The following is a 19,352-nucleotide window of genomic DNA, read 5'->3' as shown; positions in this document are numbered from 1 at the left end:
CTATTTTGGAATATGGGGAGATGAAACCAACCTCAAGATCTACTCTGAATAAACAAACAGAATAAAGCAGTATAGAACACCAACACATATTTTCAGTTTGCGACTGCTCACGTAATGCTTTTTGGTTGCAAAATGCCTTCATGGTATCCATGACACCTTTCTTTTCAGCCATATTCATTACAGGAAATGGTTACACTAGTGATTTTTAATTATCAGCAGTTAGCTCTCAGTAATGATCTTCAAAAACACTCCCCCCAGTGGGGTCCTTTGAAGTTATAGGATTTTTAGGACTAACTATAATTCTGTAGCTTCAATATCAGTGTTACTTTTTTTGCCAGTTTCCCACCCTTCTGCTGGCATCTGCAACAATTTTAGACTTCACGGATTTTTACCACTAAAAGGCGCATACACATAATGTTATCACAACGCAACCACACAAGTGCTCAAGAGAAGTCTAAGACACGTTAAATTATGCTCCAAAAATAGAGTTCAGAATTCAGTCTTAATTTGTGACAGTTGTTACTCACTCTCCTTTAGAAGAGCATTTATTCCATTTTACTGTCATAGGCAGTAACGTGATGTGCAGCTTCATGGCAGCTCCAATGTGAAGGCAGGAGAACTGCCATGAAACAATGAGAAGCAGACAGGATGTACACAGGCACAGTGAGGAGAGAACAACGAATTACAGAGAGTGGGGAAAAAGAAACTATATAATAGCTGCTGTTCAGGTACACTAGCTGGAATAAACAAGGAGGCCCTGATGATCACTGTCAGGGTATGTTTCTTTTGCAGTTGCAAGGAGAATTGCACACATGAGGGTGCAGAGGATCTGCTATTAGTCATTTAATATTCATCGTTCCCTCGATGTTGCTGGCAATGCTTCTGGAGACTCCCTCAATTCCCAGAAAAAGCTGCATCAAGAACAAAGCAGCACTACAAGAACAGCCCACACGGAACCACCACAATTCTGTCCTACTCTATTAACACTGCTGTAAAGTAAACACTCCGTAACCGCTAAACTGCTTACAGAACTGAATGTTTAAAGAGTCCAAATCACAGCAGTTGCGGGTCCCTTCCCAGCCTAATCTCTAATTAGGAAAATGAACACGCTATATAAATCCAGTGAAAGTACTTGCAAGAACAAGACAGTGGAGATGTGGAAACAACAAAATGAAGTAGTCAGGCACCAGGTTTTTTTGTTGAGAAAAGAGTTTTGAATGTTATCTCTAGGTAAGGTGTCGAGTGACTCCTTGATTAAGTGGCACTTAACATTCAGTAAATTTAATACTGCAGCAAGAACAGGCGGCCATACCTGTGCCTATGAGCTAGTGAGGGAGGAAATGGAAAGTGATGCAGTAATCAAGTCAGCGATTCTTTTGTCAGTGAAAAGACACACATTTAATGGGAAAGAAATGCGAAATAACTAAATGTTAGGTTTTCATACTTCACCGAAAATGTAACGCTGCTACAATTTGTCTGATTTGGCAAAGCTACAAAGGGGAAGGTGAATTTTCTCGGCCACAGATATTTCGGGTTTGTGATAAAATCTGCAGAGTATGAAAATGACAGACACGTTAATTAGGTCCAGAATTTGCTGGAGTCACACCCTAAATAAAAATTCCTAACATTGGCTACTCTGGGCCTCCAACACTTTGCAATTTGGCAGAGAAGTTCAGCTGACACTACTTGTCTCAGTCTGAGGTGTTGTAGGTTTTCTTGTTTAAGGAAAATGCAGAATACAAAGGGAGTTAGGTAAATATGTATTCAATTCACAGACGTATGAACTAAGTTGTAATATTGAGATAGTCCAACGTAGGATTTCAGTAAGGAGATACCACTTTAATCTTTTAAAAAACTCAACACTGTTTATTAAGCTCGCTGAAACCGGCGTACCCGGTGACTCATCCTCCCTTCCCCACTTTCTAATTAGCCCTGATCGTCAGCATCAATTCGTAGGTTGCTTTTAGTTGGGTTGTTTTTTCTTCGACCATACAGAAGCATGTTGGAAACTGAAAAAAAAAAAAAAAAATTGATTCCTACTTGTGTAGGGATGGGACTTTCAGACGGTAGCTGGTAGTTGCCTTAAAGGCAAATTCCAACTTTGCCGTTAGCAGCACACAAGCGAACTACTCGCTTGTTCTCGTCCTCCCCCTCCCCTCGGGGAGGCTGCATGCAGCACAGCATGATCAGAGAAAAAAATACAGGAAAAAGGGGGAAGCGGGGGGTGGGGGAAGAAGCCCTCTGCTCTTGGCAAGGGGAAGGCGTTCCACAAGAACTGCTACAGGGTCAAAAGTTTACCGTGGTTTCAATTTCACCTTTTTGCAACCAATGAGCGTGCGGCGACTCCAGACAGAACCGCGGGCGGCAGCGGCCCTTAACTCCTTGCGGCCCGGCCCGCCCCCGTTAGGGAGCGGACAGTGAGGGCGAAGGGCCTCTCCTCCCTTTCCCCTCCCTTCGAACGAGCAGCAGAACGCCGAGCAGCAGAACGGGCCGCCTCCTCCAGACTGAGAATTGCTTTCAGCTTGGAAATAAAAGGAAAGGGAAGTCGTCTGAAGCAGTATATGGCAGCGAGTCAGAAGCTGAGACTTGCAGAAGTAGGGTCCCTTTCTCCCGCTTTAGCTGAAAACCATGGCAGTAAGCAAAGGGCTAGAACTGATACTAGGCATTATCAAAGCATCACTTAACTCTGGAGGTGTTACAGCTACGAGCTGCCTGTAGCTGGCAAACAGGAAAGACCTTGAGAAAGGGGAGGGAGAGCACCAACACAAAAGTGTCAGAAAAGATTCTGAATGCGTAGTCCAGAGCTGCGTTAATTTACTTTGCTTCACTTCAAACGAGGAATCCATGGTACTGTGGCATAAGGCTGGGCAGCCCAAGAAGTACTGCTGCCCAGTTCTCACAGTACCAGTAATAATAGCCTGCATCTAGATGTTGACTACAAAACAGGACATCATCTACTCCATGAAGGATGGACATTGAAGTCATGGCTCTTGGCTACAAAAATCCTCAGGTCTTCAAAATCTTGCAAAGGAGAACAAACAAAAGCAAAAGAAAACTAAAAACTTTACAAAAAAGTAAAAAATGCTCTGGACATGAGATTTGTAGTAGATTGTCTTGGTTTAGCACTGAAAAAGAAAGATGCATATTCAATCATGTTACTACAGAACTAGAGCACAAACACAGAACAGGCTTCTTCCACTGTATCATCACTAACAAAGCAGTGTTCACTCCAAGAACTACAGACCCAGGTGAATCAGTCCATAGAGGGGTACCCCAAAATCTGTGCTGTCACCAGGTTTTTCTCTGGGAGATTGGTGAAAATGTTGATGACAGCAAATCTTAATGACAAAATCTATGACTGTATTTTGGCATTTGAACATGAAAAAAAAAAAAAAATCAATGTCCAGCTACACTTAAGCAAGGAGAGCAACAGATTTATCACCCCTTTATTGGTCTTCCAAGGAAAGAGGACTAAAGCTCCTGTGAAGATGTTCAGTTCAGTGCAGCAACAGACACTATAATACAAGACAGCATGAAGGGAAGTATGTAAAGCATGTAGTTCAAGCAAATTCTTTAGCATCGTAACCTAAGACTATGTACGTTTCCTTAGAGATTTTAGCAGCTCTGATTTGATAACAAGTAGAATGGCAAGTCATTGCATACTTTTGCAGAGTAAAACACACGGAACTAATCATTCCAAAGCAGGAGGCAGTCAAATTGAGAAACATTTGGAGGCATGTATTTTGGCATAGTCTGATCTCCAACACAGTGCAGAAAGGTTGACAAGAACTTGAATATACTGTGAAGAGGTAAAATGACTAAATATGCCAGAGACATACAGAAAAGGTTTATGGTAAGGATTCTGGTGAAAATACAACTCAGTTTTCCAAATCCTGAAGCCAAGGTAGACTGCTTAAGATAATGCACATGACAACCTAAGGTGGAAAAAAACATCAGTCAGTTGGCAGCTATTACTAATTTTTCATCAACATGCACTTTCAAAATCAGTAAATTATCTTACCCAGAATGTTAAAGGCTTTCAGTGCACTTTGTAGTGGTGAAAGATACTGTGGTCTCAGACCTCTATACAGGTCCAGAAAACAGATGAAGACTCTTACAAAACAGCTATGCCAGCTGAAAACACTGCCAATCAAACTTATGCAAATAATACTTTTGCAAATCATAGTTCTGCGACTCAATTAATAAAACAGTTTTAGGCAGTAAGATAATCATGTGAAGCCTCTTAAAGGCTGCTTCAGGTATAGTCAGCCACTCCACTTCAGAGCAGCCAAAGAAAACCAATTTCCGGCTGGTGGGCAAGGTCAAACAGTGATTTCTTGAACCGACAAAGGTAGATTCCTTCCTTAATCTATGCAAATAGGCACAGCAGCTACTATGACATTAAGTGTAATGCCTTGAGAGATGCTACCAAAAGACGCAGGAAGTGATTAAAACACAGTCAGAAAGTTGAAGCCACCATAAGATCTTAGGTGACTGAGTTCATGCCCTACTACCCAGCTTTCCTACTATAGTTGAAAAATGGAAAGACACCACAGAAAATGCTATCAAATAATGCTGTATTTTCACAGCGTAGCTAGATTAGGACACAGTTTTGCCAATACCAATTTAAGACTTAGTTACTTTTATTAAAAGCTCTCAATACATTCTTCTCAGTAAAAAGTGCAGTTTGGTCTTGTTGTTTTGCCTTTTCTGAATACCATGGAATTTTAGAGAAATTATTTTACAGTAAGATATCATAAATGAATGCCCTTTTTGTAAAATGGCTTCACTTTAGAAGAAAATGGATACTATAAAATTTTCTATCAAGTCAACATGTAACCACAAAGTTCTTCTGTGTTTTCTGAATTTGATTAATATAAGCCAAGGTCACTTCCAAGAAAGAAGGATGCCTCCTACTGCAGCTGCAAGCAAACTAGACTCAAAAGCTGGGGGATGGGAAGACAATACTGGCAACTGCTAGCACTGTCTCCAAAAATATACCAATTACAAAAGTCAAGTAAAATTTGGAATTTTTTTACTACATCTGAGTCTGCATAATTACTGTTCCAAGCAAACAAGATTCACAATGATGCACCAGCACACCTGCAAAAAATTACTAATTTCTGAGAACCCCTTACTAAACTCTATGCAATTACCTTAAAAATATATCTTTTAGTTTTCTTTTTTCTATTCTTTCTTTGTTTTATCATGCAGTTCATGAAGCTAGTAAGAGACTGCCCTTGAATTAACAGCATGTCTCAGTCCTACTGAGACTGTGCAGCTCCACCCAATACGCATTGTCCTATTCTGAAGTCATTTAAGAAAACCACACTTTGGGAAAGCACGCAAGCTCTTTACAGAAGTCTACAGCATGCATTTTTCCAGTTTCTGAAGACTATACCTAGCTTACAGGAACAATTATAAGTAAACCGTGTTAACCTGTAATGTGTAAAAATATTGTAAGCCCTGTAAAAATATTTTAAAATAAGTTGTTTTTAAAACGTGCCACATTTGCATTATGCATGAGGCCAATCAGATGCAGTTTGCCCTTCCCTGTTAAAACTTAACAGGTCGTGACCATTAGCCCCATCAAACAGAAATAATATTATTTTTGCTTTTTCTACAATCTGTAGCACCACATTGGCAGCAGAGTGGAAGGAATCTATTGCTAAAAATCAGCCTTGATACACCCAGCATGCAACAGATGTTTCATCTGTTGATTCAGGCTGAAATTAGGATGATCTGCTGAATAAAGTTAGACTTGACATATTGGTGCAGTAAAAAGAAAGGAACCTTGCTCGTTTTGGTGGGCATCTTTGCCTAAATAGAAAAGTAAACTACAGTATATCGGTGCCTGTGCAGGCACAACTACATCTGTGGTAAGGACGGTAACATTTTCCCTCACAGCAGCCTGTTCTAATTCTTTAATGCCCGTCTCTGACAGGCCTCAGAACTACCTTTTGGTTCAGACATTTGAAAAATGAGCAGAGACTTCTGCTGAACAAAGTGTAACCTTTTATTTAGTCCAAGAAATTAAAGCTTTGGAAGAGAAACTGATCGAATGTCTAAACAAACTGAACTTTATCTTGCTGCTCCAATGAAGATAGCTGTATAGCTGGTAAGTGCCTTATTTAAAGTACTCTAACATGCTCAGTTTTGTTTTAAACCAGTGGCCAAGATCCTCAAGTATTTTATCTAACCAAGTTAGCTTTGTTGCTGCACAGCTTCTCCATGCTGACAGAGCAGAACACGCTTTATCACTATATTACCAAGACCAAGAGCAACTTCTCTATAAACCTGACAGCTACAAAGCAGTTAAAGTGCCTGGCAGCACAGCAGCTAGCGAACAGGGACATTTTTCTAGGTTATACTGCCGCACCCATACACAGCATCCACAAAGCATGAGGCAGCAGCAGGATCAAGGGCTTAGCAAAGGCCCCCCTTACCTCCCTCCCCTCCTTATTTAAGATTTAATTTGAAACGGTAGCTGGAGGTCTCATCCAACAGTGCTAAAAACCCAGTTTCCTGCCCCTCCAGCAAATAACCCGTGTAGAAGGCACACTCAGTTTAGCAACCAAGGTGGCACCGTGCTCGATGACTACCTTGCTGGCAAACAAGGTAGTTTTGGCACATTATACTATTTTTTCCATAAGCTTCTTAAAGACATACAGAAACTTACACTGAAATACTAAGGATATGAGGTCATTCAAAAAACTTCAAATAGTATTGTCAGCTCCACCTCTCAAGACTTCTCTAATCCTTGTTGCACATACTCCGTGCACATACTGTTTCAGATTCCTGAAACAGTGCACTGCACAGATGATGCAACACACAAATAAGGCTATCAGTCGTCTTTTCTGTGACCTGATGGGGGCCAGTCCCACACAAAGTCTCATGAGCGGTAACAGAGCAATCACTTCCAATTTACCACACAGTAATAGATAATCATCGCATAAATCAAGATCTGAAATCTGTCGAGGACCTGTATCTTAACTTGGCCTTTGCCCAGCATGGGTATTTAGAGAGTTCCAGTGACATTCAAATCAGAACACACAGGCTTTTTGCAATGGAGAGTAAACAACAGTGATATATATTGTCTTGATTATGACACATCATAACAAATATATTTACACCCATCAATAAGGGTGGGCCCATGAGCACAAAAGAAATACACTCCATAAATCACATCGCCTTGCCTTTGGCACATTTTGCTAGTCAGCAGATGCAGTACTTATGAACATTTATTCACGTATTTGCACAAGAAGTAAGTTACAGAAATAATGTCAGCAAATATATTATTTTACATCAGAAACGTTACACTTTTAAAAATGCAGATTGATAGTCTGAAAAAGAGTTTGAGTGCTGTGGGCAGAGGTGAAAGCATCTATCCATTACAGAGTTTCATATTGTGTGAGTCTACTCAGACAATGCTTTTGAGAATCCTATTTAGTATCTTTTTCTGTCATGCTACTAAAATAGGTTCTTTAAAAAATTTATTCAAAAACACACATCGTCTTTGTTTTTAAGATTAGATCTTGGTATTGATCTAATAATATTTGATTAATTATTGATCTAATAATAATTAAAGGCCTGTTAATGAAGTTAATGAGTTTTTGGCAAAACCAGACTCTCAGATTTGAGAGTACAAGATCAGAAACTACTAAAACCAAAATAAGCTACTGAAGAAAGGAAATCAAAATAGTTGAATTTTCCATGCATAGCATCAGTGCCTATACATGATTCATTTAATTGAAAGGAGTAAGTGCAGCTACTTAATACAAAGGTGCCAGGTCTAAGCCCCAATTTGTCCTTGAAATATGGAAATGTTTCAAGCTCAATGCTGTAATTAAAATGTGATTAAGCTGGAGTATAGGCAGGTACTCTTCATTTGGCTGCAAGAGGTATTCTGCAAGAGGCATTTAGTTCAGAAAAAATGCCTACCATTCAATATTTGAAGCAAAATCAGTTGTCTACCTATGTTATACCAAGAGATTTGAGCATTCCATTAATGAGGATCCCCTTTCCTCTATTTCTTTTTCATATTCCATACCATATTTCCTTCATAGTGAACAGAGCTTAGTAGATACAGTACCTTCAGTGAAATTACATAATAAGGTCAGAACATAATCCCTGCCGCCAAATCAGGTTAATTAATCTTTCCACAATACAGTCAGTTTATCACAGAGCATCTGCTACAATTTACTGCTCAAAACAAAGCTGTAGTGGTATTGTGCATGTCTCTGGTCAAATAAAATCTTAGATTTACAGGCTCAATTATTTAAAAATTAAGCAAGGTGGAGTAATAAAAAGGAAAAAGCCCAAAGGTTGGTATCTTTGCTCAATACTACATAAAACAGAGCAGTACCACCCAGAGAGGTATTAGAGACTGGAGAGTCACAGAGTCTCCTTCAAGGCCTACAAGAAAAGGGCAATAAGCAAGCTTTACTACCTGCAACAAGTTAAATTTCAGTTTATAAATTGTGATTGAACACTGGAACCACTTTCAGGTAGCCTACAGAATCCCCGTCCTGAGAGATTTTTTTATGCTTGACCGAACAAAACCTTGACAGACCAACACTAACTTTGCTCATGGTATTTGGATTCATGCTAGCATAATTACACAATGAGTTTCAGTAAAACATTGTCATCAGGGAATTAGGTACTACAGCCCAGAGATAAACTGGGATGTAGTACATAAGATACTGAAATAAACCATTACAACAATGGGCCACTAAGATAGCAAAGTAACATTGCAATTGATCCTACTTTGTTTAATTTTAAGATATATTACCACATTCTTTTTGGTTCCGATTTAAGAGGTATGTTTTATTAATATCATGCATGCTTCAGATTTTGCATACACACATCAACAGTCCCATCTTTACTGGACACAGAGTGTGTAATCCTGACCACAACATTCATTCCTACCATCAAGGATCTTTTTTCCCCGCCCATTTATGAGGAAAAAATGGCATGCTTTTAAGTAAGGCTCTCAGTGCCCTCTGGATTTTTCTTTTTTGGTCCAAGCTTTTCTATTCTTTACAAGGAATTTCCATTGCATAAAAACCTTATGCTTCTAGTTTTCTAATGTTCTATTAAAGAAGCAATATCTTCACTTTCATTAAAAAGCCATTTTTCAACAAATCTCACATTAAGCTCCCAAGGATTCCTCAGGCAGGCAGAAAATCAGTCTTACTCATGAAAGTTTTCAATACAAATGGCACTTCGCAAACAGAAATGTTTATCCACAGAACTCTCCAAAATGACACTATCAACATTAGCATAGAAATTCAAAGAATTTTAGGAAGATTAGCAACCATTCCGGAAGTTAGTACAAGAGGTCTACAACTACCAAAACCAGATGGGACGATATCCTTCCTCTTCAAGTGCCAAAAGCATTTATAATGTTTTCAGATCCAGTTCCTTCCTTGTTTACAGATAAATGGTTAAGCAGTTGAGCAGTTTCACATCATCAGGAAGCAAACTTTATGTATTCTTATATAGTGCAGTGGTGGAAATGCCAGGATAGAGCTGTAAATTTTTTTTTATTATTATTACTTTTTCCTTACATTCCCTTGCATTTTTTCTTTAGTTCCCATACAAGCAGACTGACTGAACTGTATCTAACATTCAACAAAACTGAGCTGGAGAGCCATTGTTTGATCTTTAAAGTTAGTATTCAGCCGTGTCTGCACTGAAAAGTTGTCATATTAGCATCTGATAAGCAAATAAAACATAGTAACTAACTGAGGAGCACGTGGTCATGCATTTATGTCATGCAGTTGCAGAAGACTGGCTATGAAGCATGATGGATGTAATGCGTTTTCTTAACAGTAAATGCCACACTACATTCATCCAGTGAATGACCCTCTGCTGTAGCACATCCCACACAGCATGGGAAGTTATGTTTAGGTACACTGCAGTCAGAAGTTTATATTCTTGGGCACTGTCAAAATTATCAGGAGAAAGGTTACTAGTAATTGTCTCTGGGCACAGAATAGCTTCTCTTTTCAAAGTCCAGTAAGTATTTTTTATTATACCTAACAGTCCACTGAAAGTTCAAAAAGCGACAAAGCCTTACTCCTGAGCTTTCATCAGTATGAAAACTTGCTAGATTCTCATAGAGATGAAGCCTATAAGTAACAGTGTACAAACAATAACAGGATAACACAGCACATCATGGAGGAAACACAAGGGAAGAGCATACAAATTTAAGGCTGATATCATTAATCCTCTTTAAGAGCAAAACTTGTGCGATCTTTTTTTCATTGAAAGTAGATTTATGACAGACAATATGCTCAAATAAGTGCCTGCATCCAGTCACAACCAAAACTTATTTATCACTTGTCTCCACCTCATACTATTACCCCAGTGTGTCATCTGAAGGAGGCGCTTCCTTTCTTGATACCAAAATTCCACTGAATAGAATGTCCAGACCAGTTTTCAGTTTCCCTACTCTCCAGCAACAGGTATAGAAGCTGACATATCAATCCAATCGAATATTGAAGGCTAAATTGCTTACCCCAGGAGCTATGACCAAACCTCAATCAAATACCCAGCAGTGATTTGCATTATATCTGCACTGAGCCCAGAACAGATTTAGCTAAGAAATCCTGTATCATCATCAGTCTTTCAAAATAACATGAACACTTTGCTCAGAACAATTATCGGTTACTTCAGGAAGAAGAAAACTCTGGTACTAGTGATAGAATTAAAAACCAAAGGCAGATATATAGACACAAGGATACACTGGATCCCACATCTTAGGAAGAGCATCCTTTAATGGTCCAAGTGTTCCTCAAAAGCCTAACGGTGTTAGATACCATGATACCTACCAAGGCCAGGTCATACCATGCATTTCCTCAAGTGAGGTAGAAGACAGCAAACAAGGAACATTAAAAAAACCCTTTATTTTTCTAAGGGAATTGAAATTATTTTTTCCTTTTCTTAACTCTCTAAATATCAATAGTTTATGAGAATTGATGAAGAGAAAACAAAGCAGTTGTGACAGAAAACTTACCGAGCATAGTATGCGCTACAGCAGAAGCCAATAGGAATGCCTAGAAAGAAAAAGCATATGAGTGTGTTTTAGCATACTCTCAAACTTTACAATCTAGTGTTCAGGAATTTCCTGGTTCAAAACAACTGAGCCTCCTAGCTGCTGAATATTCTGTGGCAGTCAGTTCTGTAGTTAAACGCTACACTATCTGAAAGTAGCCTTTTTTTTATTTTTAACCCTGCCATCTGATACTAAGGAGAGTAACTGAAATGAGTGAAGAAGAAAACACCTTCCTCCTGATGATTTCCCATTACACTTGTGGTTTTGTATAGATCTGCCTCGCACTGTAAGGCCAACATGAAAAAAAAAAGAAAAAAAAAAAAAGGAGAGAAATGCTGTAAATACTGTGTCTTATTAAAAATACAGAGAAACATAGTCCATTTTACACGTCGATACTGCATATACCAAAAATAGTTACAAACATATATACAAAGCAATGGCAGTAATTTCAGTACTTTTAATCAGCGAGCAACCAATTAAAAAATACACAATTCACAATACAATCCTTACATAAGCTGGAAAAGATATTAAGGTTCATGTCAAGTTCAACATGGTCTACTTTTAACTTTAGTCATTAGCATTCTCATTAGCCGTAAATATGTGAGAAAGGATTATGAGCAGTCAGGAAGTCAGACGTTGAAATTTTTATATAATTATTAAAAAAAAAAAAAAAAAGTAGCCCAACAAAGAAAGGTAACAGAAAAGGAAGCATAATGACCCTGACTTGGCTCGAGAGCTGTAATGTACTATGCTGTCCTAAAAAGACAAAATTCTACTACATGCATTTCTTTAAACACGCATTTAAAGGGTTCTGGTTTTGTATTTTCAATTAATACTAGTAAGACAAGAGCTTGTTGTGATGTTGCTTACCTTTTACAAAATACAGTAGCTTAGCTCCCACCCCAGCATTTAAGAAAACAAAAACCTCAACCCAGTATATGAAGGATTCTGTAGGCCCTATCGCAAAACAGCATAAGCCAACAATAAATATCTGTAATAGCAGAAAGATAAGGCACATTCCAACTACAGAGTCCTCCACATATTGGAGAAAGGTCAGGTAGCTTTTAGTAAATAATAGCAACTTACACAGAAAAGAGCTCTAAGATAGACAAATGAGGTTGAACCTGTAGATCCCTTCAGTTTGATTTTCACCATTGTATCTGAACCTACAATAATTTTAAAAATAACCATTAAATAGTCTTTAAGTTTAACTTTTTTAGAAGAGACGTGTTTCCTAATGTCTTTCTTCCTTTCTATATTAAAGACAGGAAAATTAACATTTTTAGCTTGCAGCATACAGTTGTTACTGGAAAGGTTGGTCCAGAATTACCATCGGAAGCAAGAAAAGATGTATTGTCACCTAGCAGTGATCATGTAGAAATAGGAACAGTTAACACACTGTAAAACAAGAAACTAAATTAACATAAGCAGTAGTTGATACTTAGCATGGGAGTGGTTTATGCCCAGTCTTGCGTATGAGAATTTATTTCTTGACAATTGATTTTTAGCAAGCACTTGCTTACCAAATAGCTTGAAGTTCCAGTCAGAAAAAGATTCCTAACTGGAATTCCAGCAATAAAAGCATGCCTGCATGTTATTAAAGGAAACAGTGGAAAATTTCTCAGGCTAACATCCAGAATGTCTGCTGTTCCTTTTCATATTTCTTTTTTTGCAACTTGCAAAGCAGATACTAAACCAGATTCTAAAAGCATCTTTTTTTTTTTTTTTTTTTTGGAGTTTTTCTCCCTTTTCTTTTGTGAAGCCTGGAAATTTCCACTACTTTTAAAGGGCTTTTTAAAAAACTGCCTCAAATATACTGCTCAAACAACCATCCACTTCTACCTAGACAGACTCCTTAGTTTAAAGCAAAAGTTTCATTGCTATAAAGCAGACCTAGGATGAGGGGGAATAAAAAAAATTTGCTCATCTACCAAAAGTATTGCTTGGCCAATCTGAAATATTATTATACTGTGTATTAATCTTGATAGAGGTCACTTGAGGTTCAGCTACAAAGAGGTAGAGGGGTGAGAGAAAACAACGCAGTTGATAAAGCTACCTTGTAGCTGTACATTTGAACAGAAATTACAGTGGATAACAACGTAAGCTATTCTGTTCCTATTAAGTGATGGCTGTCCTTCAACTTAGTCGAATTTGCACTCAATTTTCCATTGTTCCTGAATCCCACTCATCATCCACGTTATCTGCTTATTGTCTCTCACACAGCCAATACAAGTCTGCCAAGTTTTCTAGCACTAGTTCTACACCTCACCTCTACAAATCTTATTCATCAGCCTCGAACATTCATCACCAAAAATTAGGGGGTTCAACAGAAAATCTACAGTTGTAATACAAAAATCTTTGAAAGCTACTTCATGTTTTCAGTTTTCTGTGCACAGATTAGAGAAACTGCCTTCCTAATTTTAAAGGGGGGGATCAAATGTACATTCTAGATTAACAGGAGATGTTTGCTTTGTGCTATTTTAATCTAGTGAGCAGTTTGCAGATAAAGCAGGCTTGCTTTTGTTGCCATTAGCACTATCCTTGAATCTATTACTAGATAAATACTTGAAATACTGATTAGGAGGGGATTCTTTCAATTACTACCTAAGAATGCTAAGCAATGTGCTGACTGACATTCTGGCCCACTGAGCCAGAAATCTCTACTCTGAACATCAAAAAGACTGCCATAGAAGATGAAACCAGGAGGACACTATAACAAAAGATGCTGCTATGTCCGCTTTAGCTCATCACAGCAGCAAAGATGGACTGAGCTCAAAAAGAACTGCAAACCAAGTCATAATTCCTTATTTACACCTAATCTCTCTAGCCTAGCCTTTATGGGGAAAGAGAAATTGTTATAGGGGAAGATGTCTGAATAGCCTATCCAAATCACTGCCAAAGACATTGCAAATTTTTGTTTGAAATCATTTCCTTAAGATGTAACCTCCCGAAGCCAGAAAACCATTTTAAAGTTGTCATTATTAATACAAGAAATTAATTTTTGAACCTTTACTAGTTCTTCCATAAGATTAAAAAAAACCAATGTAGCATTTCCATATACCGACTGTTTATGCGCGCATGCGCACACACACATGCTTATGCTTTTAGACGTCTGTCAAAAAGGTTTCAGAAAAAGTTTATCCACATAGAATGCTACCCCCTTAGACACACGTAGCAGCAAAAAGCGAGCAGCACAGTTCACCTTTTTGTGTGCCTTACTAGCCTCCAGAGAACATGATGAAAAAACCCAGCAATGTTAAGATGTTCATATACTCTATAGAGCAATTGGCAAAGGTGTTAGAACTACAAATTGAGTGCACAAAGCAAAACCGGAGGAACACCACCTTTGATTTAGATTTATTTAGCTCTTTGGACCCACACAAAATGAACAGAGAACCCCCGACTGAATGTTCTGAACAACTGTTTCCCCAAAATACTGGAGAGAACATGTATTTCACTGGGTTTTTTTGCAAGTAAATTGTTTAGTTCTCTCTTTTACTTAACCCTTCAATTAAAAGATACAGCAACGAAACTCACCCAACCCAATCCTGGTTACATTACCTGTTCAATCACTTTGGGATGTTTCAGTGAGGCAAGGCATTCTTTTATTAGACACGCAGCATACAAAAGACTGTATCCTTCAAGAGATTGAAGGCGAGGTAATTTTGTTTCACTTTTCAAAAATCAGTTTATTCATAACTGTAAATTTAAAAAGTCACCAGTTAAGTATTATTCAAGTAACAGGATCCATCTGAAATGTACCTCCCATTTATAGATGCACAAAATAATTTGATGTACCTTCACTCAACTAAATGCTGCATACAAAAATCACAGTGAGTAGAAATACATTCCATAACAGACTTAAATCAGTAGCAGTTAAATTCTTTTACAATTGCCTCTTTCCTAATACACTACATCTAGAAACATCAATAGATTTAGTCAGGGGCAAAAGGGGGAAAAGCAAATGAAAAGAACTACATAGGCAGGCTGCCCCAGCATTCAGGTCAGATGTCTTTGGCATAAAGGATACTATTCCTTCCCTCCCATTCTCCTCCATTTTTTTTTCTTATTAAAACAAATCAGAAGAATATTTAAGATATTTCTAAACACTCAAAAAGCTTGAATGTGAAATGCAGAAGATCCTGTATGGTATTGTCACGTTTTCAAGAGACACTCATTTAAATGCAGGAATTGAAGCAGCCTGTAGTGTCAAACTCTAGTGTCCAATACCTTTTCACATGCTACAAACGGTTTAATTTTGCAGGCAAATATAATCAAGACACCTTTTCTTTCTCCGAGTTCTTGAAAAAGAAAAGCACCCCCCCCTTTTCTAGGGAGCTGTACCACAGATATTAATAATGAAAGTTTTGTGATTATGATTTCTTGCCCATTATTAATAAAAAAACCCCACCATGATCAAAAGATAAGGTTCCATTGTAAAATAGATTTGCTGCTTCTTGCTAATCTGCATTTTGTCTCTAGCTATATGTTAGGGTATACATAAGTGATCCAATTAAACAAACAAACCGTAACTAGGCACTGCAAAACTCCCAAGTTAATAAATCCAAAGCCAGTGTGAACAAGGGCCTCAAAGGAACAGTTAAAAGAAACACAAAGCCACAGGCAAGCCCAAAATGCACGCAAGTCATATTCCAAATAAAATCACACTGGCAATAACACACTGTAATCAGGAGAGGTACTTAAAGTGAGGCTGAATACTGGGTTTATTTTGTCTATCACTTCCCATATCCCCCAGCCTCTATCTTCACACGTCAGCAGTGAGTCCATCAAATCCACTGGTATTAGTTAAAAAAAACCCAAACCAATAGTAATAACAGAGTTGAAGGAAATTCTTTACAACAGTCAGTTGAACAGCAGTTGTAACAGCAATTAACAGTAAAAGTAATTACTTCATATCATAACGAACAATCTTGCTTAAAAAACAAAAGTAATAAAAATTAATCAAAACACCCCCCCCACCCCGCCCAAGAACCCAAGCTTTTATTCCTGGCTTTCACTCATATACTATTTCTATGAAGCTACATTTTATATTCAGAACATACAACTTTGTTTCATGTGAAGCAGAACATTTTAGGATGGAAATATTCCATGAGAAGATATTTCTTTTTACAATAGTGATGATAAAATTTTAAGCTTATTGTAAGGATCCATTTAAAATGTATTACACATACCACGCACTAGACATTGCCACCCCTCACACATTCAGATTTCCTTTTGTTTTGTCTTGTTATTTTAGTTAGACTCCAACATACTGTTTTCTGTTAACGTCTATCTAAAAGAGGAAGAAGATACTGAGGATTCAAATGAGTCTGAATACGAGCTGACAAATTGGGAAGCTTCACTTTTGAAGGAAAACTTGACCGTGCTTAGGAGTAGGAGCAAAAACCACAAACAGTACCAACTTTACAACCAAAGAAAGATAATCGTGGGAATTATCTCAACCTCACGCTACATTCTAACTCTTAATCACCCCATTTATATCCCAGAAACAGTAACACCTACAGTGGCATGAGACCCGAGCCGGGGGATGGCAATCTCCTCTCCACCCCTCAATAACAGTTTCCTTACAGCTACAAGGCAGAAATGGATAAGAAGCATGGAAATGAACCTTTCAGTTCCAGTGTTTTTCATCCCTTTTCTTATTACCAGACATAAGAAGGAGACATGAGAAGTCAGCTCTAAAACTTACCGAGGCTACAGGATGACCAGGAGAATGCGGATATCAAGATTTTTGGAACCGCTTCGCTACCAGATAAACCCAGATGAATGGTAGAGAGGGCCATTCTAACCGAGGTATTTCACCCACACCCCGCCTCTGCTCAGACTGAGAAATCGTGGGTCAGACGATTCTAAAGCCAGGTCCACAGCGACCTCAGGTCTCTTTGTATTCTACGAGGAACCTCCACCCAAAATCATCACACGTAGATATGCATCACACGGCGACACGGGAAGCCTTCAGTCTACGCATCAATTCCCCACCACTGGCCCGGGAATGCCCCTTCAAAACTCAGTCACCAGTAAAGTGAGGTAAAGGCAGCCACACATTGCCCGGGGAATCCCCTCATCTCCAGCCCTGGGAATACTCCTCACATACAACCCATCTACGCTCCCCTTCCTCCTCCCCTCAGGGAGCCAAGTTCGTATTGAGGAGGGGGGCGAAAGACAGAAAAGAGCCGCCCCTCAAGGCCACCCCCAAGCTTCTCCCTTCCCCGGCAAGGGGCAGCTCTCCCTCCGCCATCCCAGTCCCACCCCAGCACTACAGGCAGGGAAACGCGAACTAGAACTCCCCTCTCTCCATTCGTTACTCACTCCCTTCCTTCGAACGCCACTCACCTGAGAAATGAGCCAAAGCTCAGCTATATCTCCATCTCCCCCACACTCAGCCCCGCACCGCCATTTTCCTCACTGCCTGGATTTAAATCGGGACCGAAGCGGAGACACCAGGCGGCGTGAGGTATTGTGGGACCTGTAGTACCCACACGGGAACTCATGGTACTTGTAGTCCGTGCCGGGCTCGCTGCCGGAGCTGCCAGGCTCAGCCTGATGCCAGCGCTCCGGTGTCGCCTCTGTATCGTCGCGGTCTCAGCGGTAGGGCGGGCTCAAACGGGGAGGAGGAAGCGGTTCCAGGGGAAGCTGCCTGTGCCGTGCACTCCCCAGCGCGTTCCCGCGGCGCTTGCTCCGTGCTCGTAGAGGTCACAAAATGCCGTATCTGTATCATTACTGCCTGGGGGTAAGAAAAACCAAACAAACCAACAAACCAAAAACCTTCAAAAAACGATTTAAAGAAAAGATTTACTCCCCGGGAGTCTGAAATTTTCTGCACCAGACATATAGTTTTTCTTCTTTTTTTTATACATAGTCTATAGGGGGCCCTAATTAGTGCTCCCGCTGGCAGTATCTAATACTGAAATCGAATAACCATTGCAACAGTACGCACATCCACAGCGCCAGTTAAATTAGACAACCAAGAGTTAATTGGATCATGATTTAATTAGATAAATAGGCAGTCTTCCAACAGAACTATCAGGCACCTTCAAGCCCACCCCTCACACAAACCCCGCCGCCGATGCATCCCACCCCACACCACTCTCCTCGCGCCGCCGCCCCTGGGGGCGAACGGCGCGGCGCCCCCTGCCGGCGAACGGCGCGCGCGCACACCACCCTCCGCCCCGCTCCTGCGCTACATCAGTGTGTCGTCACGGCGCCCCGCCCGCGGCCCCTCCCCTCGCACCGCCTCCAGCACCTCAGAAAAGACCCCAAGCTTTAGCCGCCCCTTCAGCTGCCTGATCGAAATTTCGACACCGATCCCGCGCTTTAAAAACAATTTCCCGAGGCGCCTTCCGGTGTGGGTACACCGGAATAGCACCACCGGCACGGGGAACGCTCGGGAGACACTTAAAAACCGCCAGAAACCGACAACCCCGACCCGGTAGCCGCCATCTTTGTCCGGTATCACGTGATGCCGTGGGCGCCGCCGTCTTTGTTTGGACATCGAGGTGAACGATGCAGGGACTGGCATAGTGACTGGGGATTGTTGGGCGGGAGCTGAAATCACAGCGAGGCTAGGATATTGATGGTGGGGTTGGCTTAGAGACTCTCGGGCGGGAGCTGAAGTGTTGCACAGCTGGAGCCAAGACCAAGATGCTGCCCTTTAAAGTTGTAAAAGTTTTCGCTGGCAGAGCTGGAGAAATGCGCAGCTGCAGCTGGAAGAACAGAGCTGGTAGTGAAATAAAGCTTGTGGGTCAAGAGCTGAAATCACTGGGGCTGGGAAGGGGACCTGTAGGCCTGGAGCTGTCATCACTGCGGGGCTGGGATTGGGGCTGCATACATACTTGACTGTGTCCACGAGGATTCCATTGAAGCTGAGAGGCTACTCTAGGGAACTTGAGGGTGACAAGAAGAGGCTGAGGGGGAGCAGGTGCCTGAGGGTGACAGGTGAACCAGCCCTCACACCACCCCTAACTTCACCCTAAAAACCACCCCTACCCGGGTGGAGAGTGCACGGTGGAAGTTATTTATAAAAATAGCAATATAATTAGAGTAATAAAAATTTGGGCAATTAGGATTAGGACAATACGAGACAATAAAAACAAAGAGTTATGGACAGTTGGGTACCTCTTTCTGGGCAAAATAAGACTGAAAAAGGACACGCATTAACAGAGGATTAACCCTTAAAAGCGATAGCTTGTTTCATATTCATACATCTCATACACGATGCAGAACTCCAGACAAAGGTTTCTGTCTGGTCAGTGCCAACTTCTTCCTCTTAATC

At 40.2% G+C, this 19,352-nt stretch overlaps 1 protein-coding gene across 8 annotated transcripts in view; it reads right to left on the bottom strand.

Annotated features, from left to right (window-relative positions):
• The window catches only part of NCOA3 (nuclear receptor coactivator 3), a 57,742-nt gene extending 40,088 nt beyond the window's left edge, over nt 1-17,654 (bottom strand). For 3 of the 8 annotated variants that reach the window (XM_039719134.1, XM_039719139.1, XM_039719141.1), the window contains exons 1-3: nt 17,414-17,654; nt 14,621-14,758; nt 11,021-11,060 (exon numbers count right to left, since the gene is read on the bottom strand). The gene's annotated coding sequence lies outside the window, so the exon portion shown is untranslated. Of the gene's footprint in view, nt 1-11,020; nt 11,061-12,145; nt 12,226-14,620; nt 14,759-16,769; nt 17,349-17,413 lie in introns of those variants that run through there. The other 5 variants (XM_039719138.1, XM_039719140.1, XM_039719136.1 and 2 more) reach the window with 4 other exon arrangements.
• Nucleotides 17,655-19,352: the final 1,698 nt, after the last annotated feature.

This window comes from Passer montanus, unplaced genomic scaffold, assembly GCF_014805655.1.
Source record: "Passer montanus isolate IOZ18808 unplaced genomic scaffold, ASM1480565v1 scaffold41, whole genome shotgun sequence".
Classification (NCBI taxonomy): Eukaryota; Metazoa; Chordata; class Aves; order Passeriformes; family Passeridae; genus Passer; species Passer montanus.
The sequence above is the reverse complement of the archived record's forward strand: the minus strand, read 5'-3'. Positions and strand labels throughout refer to the sequence as shown.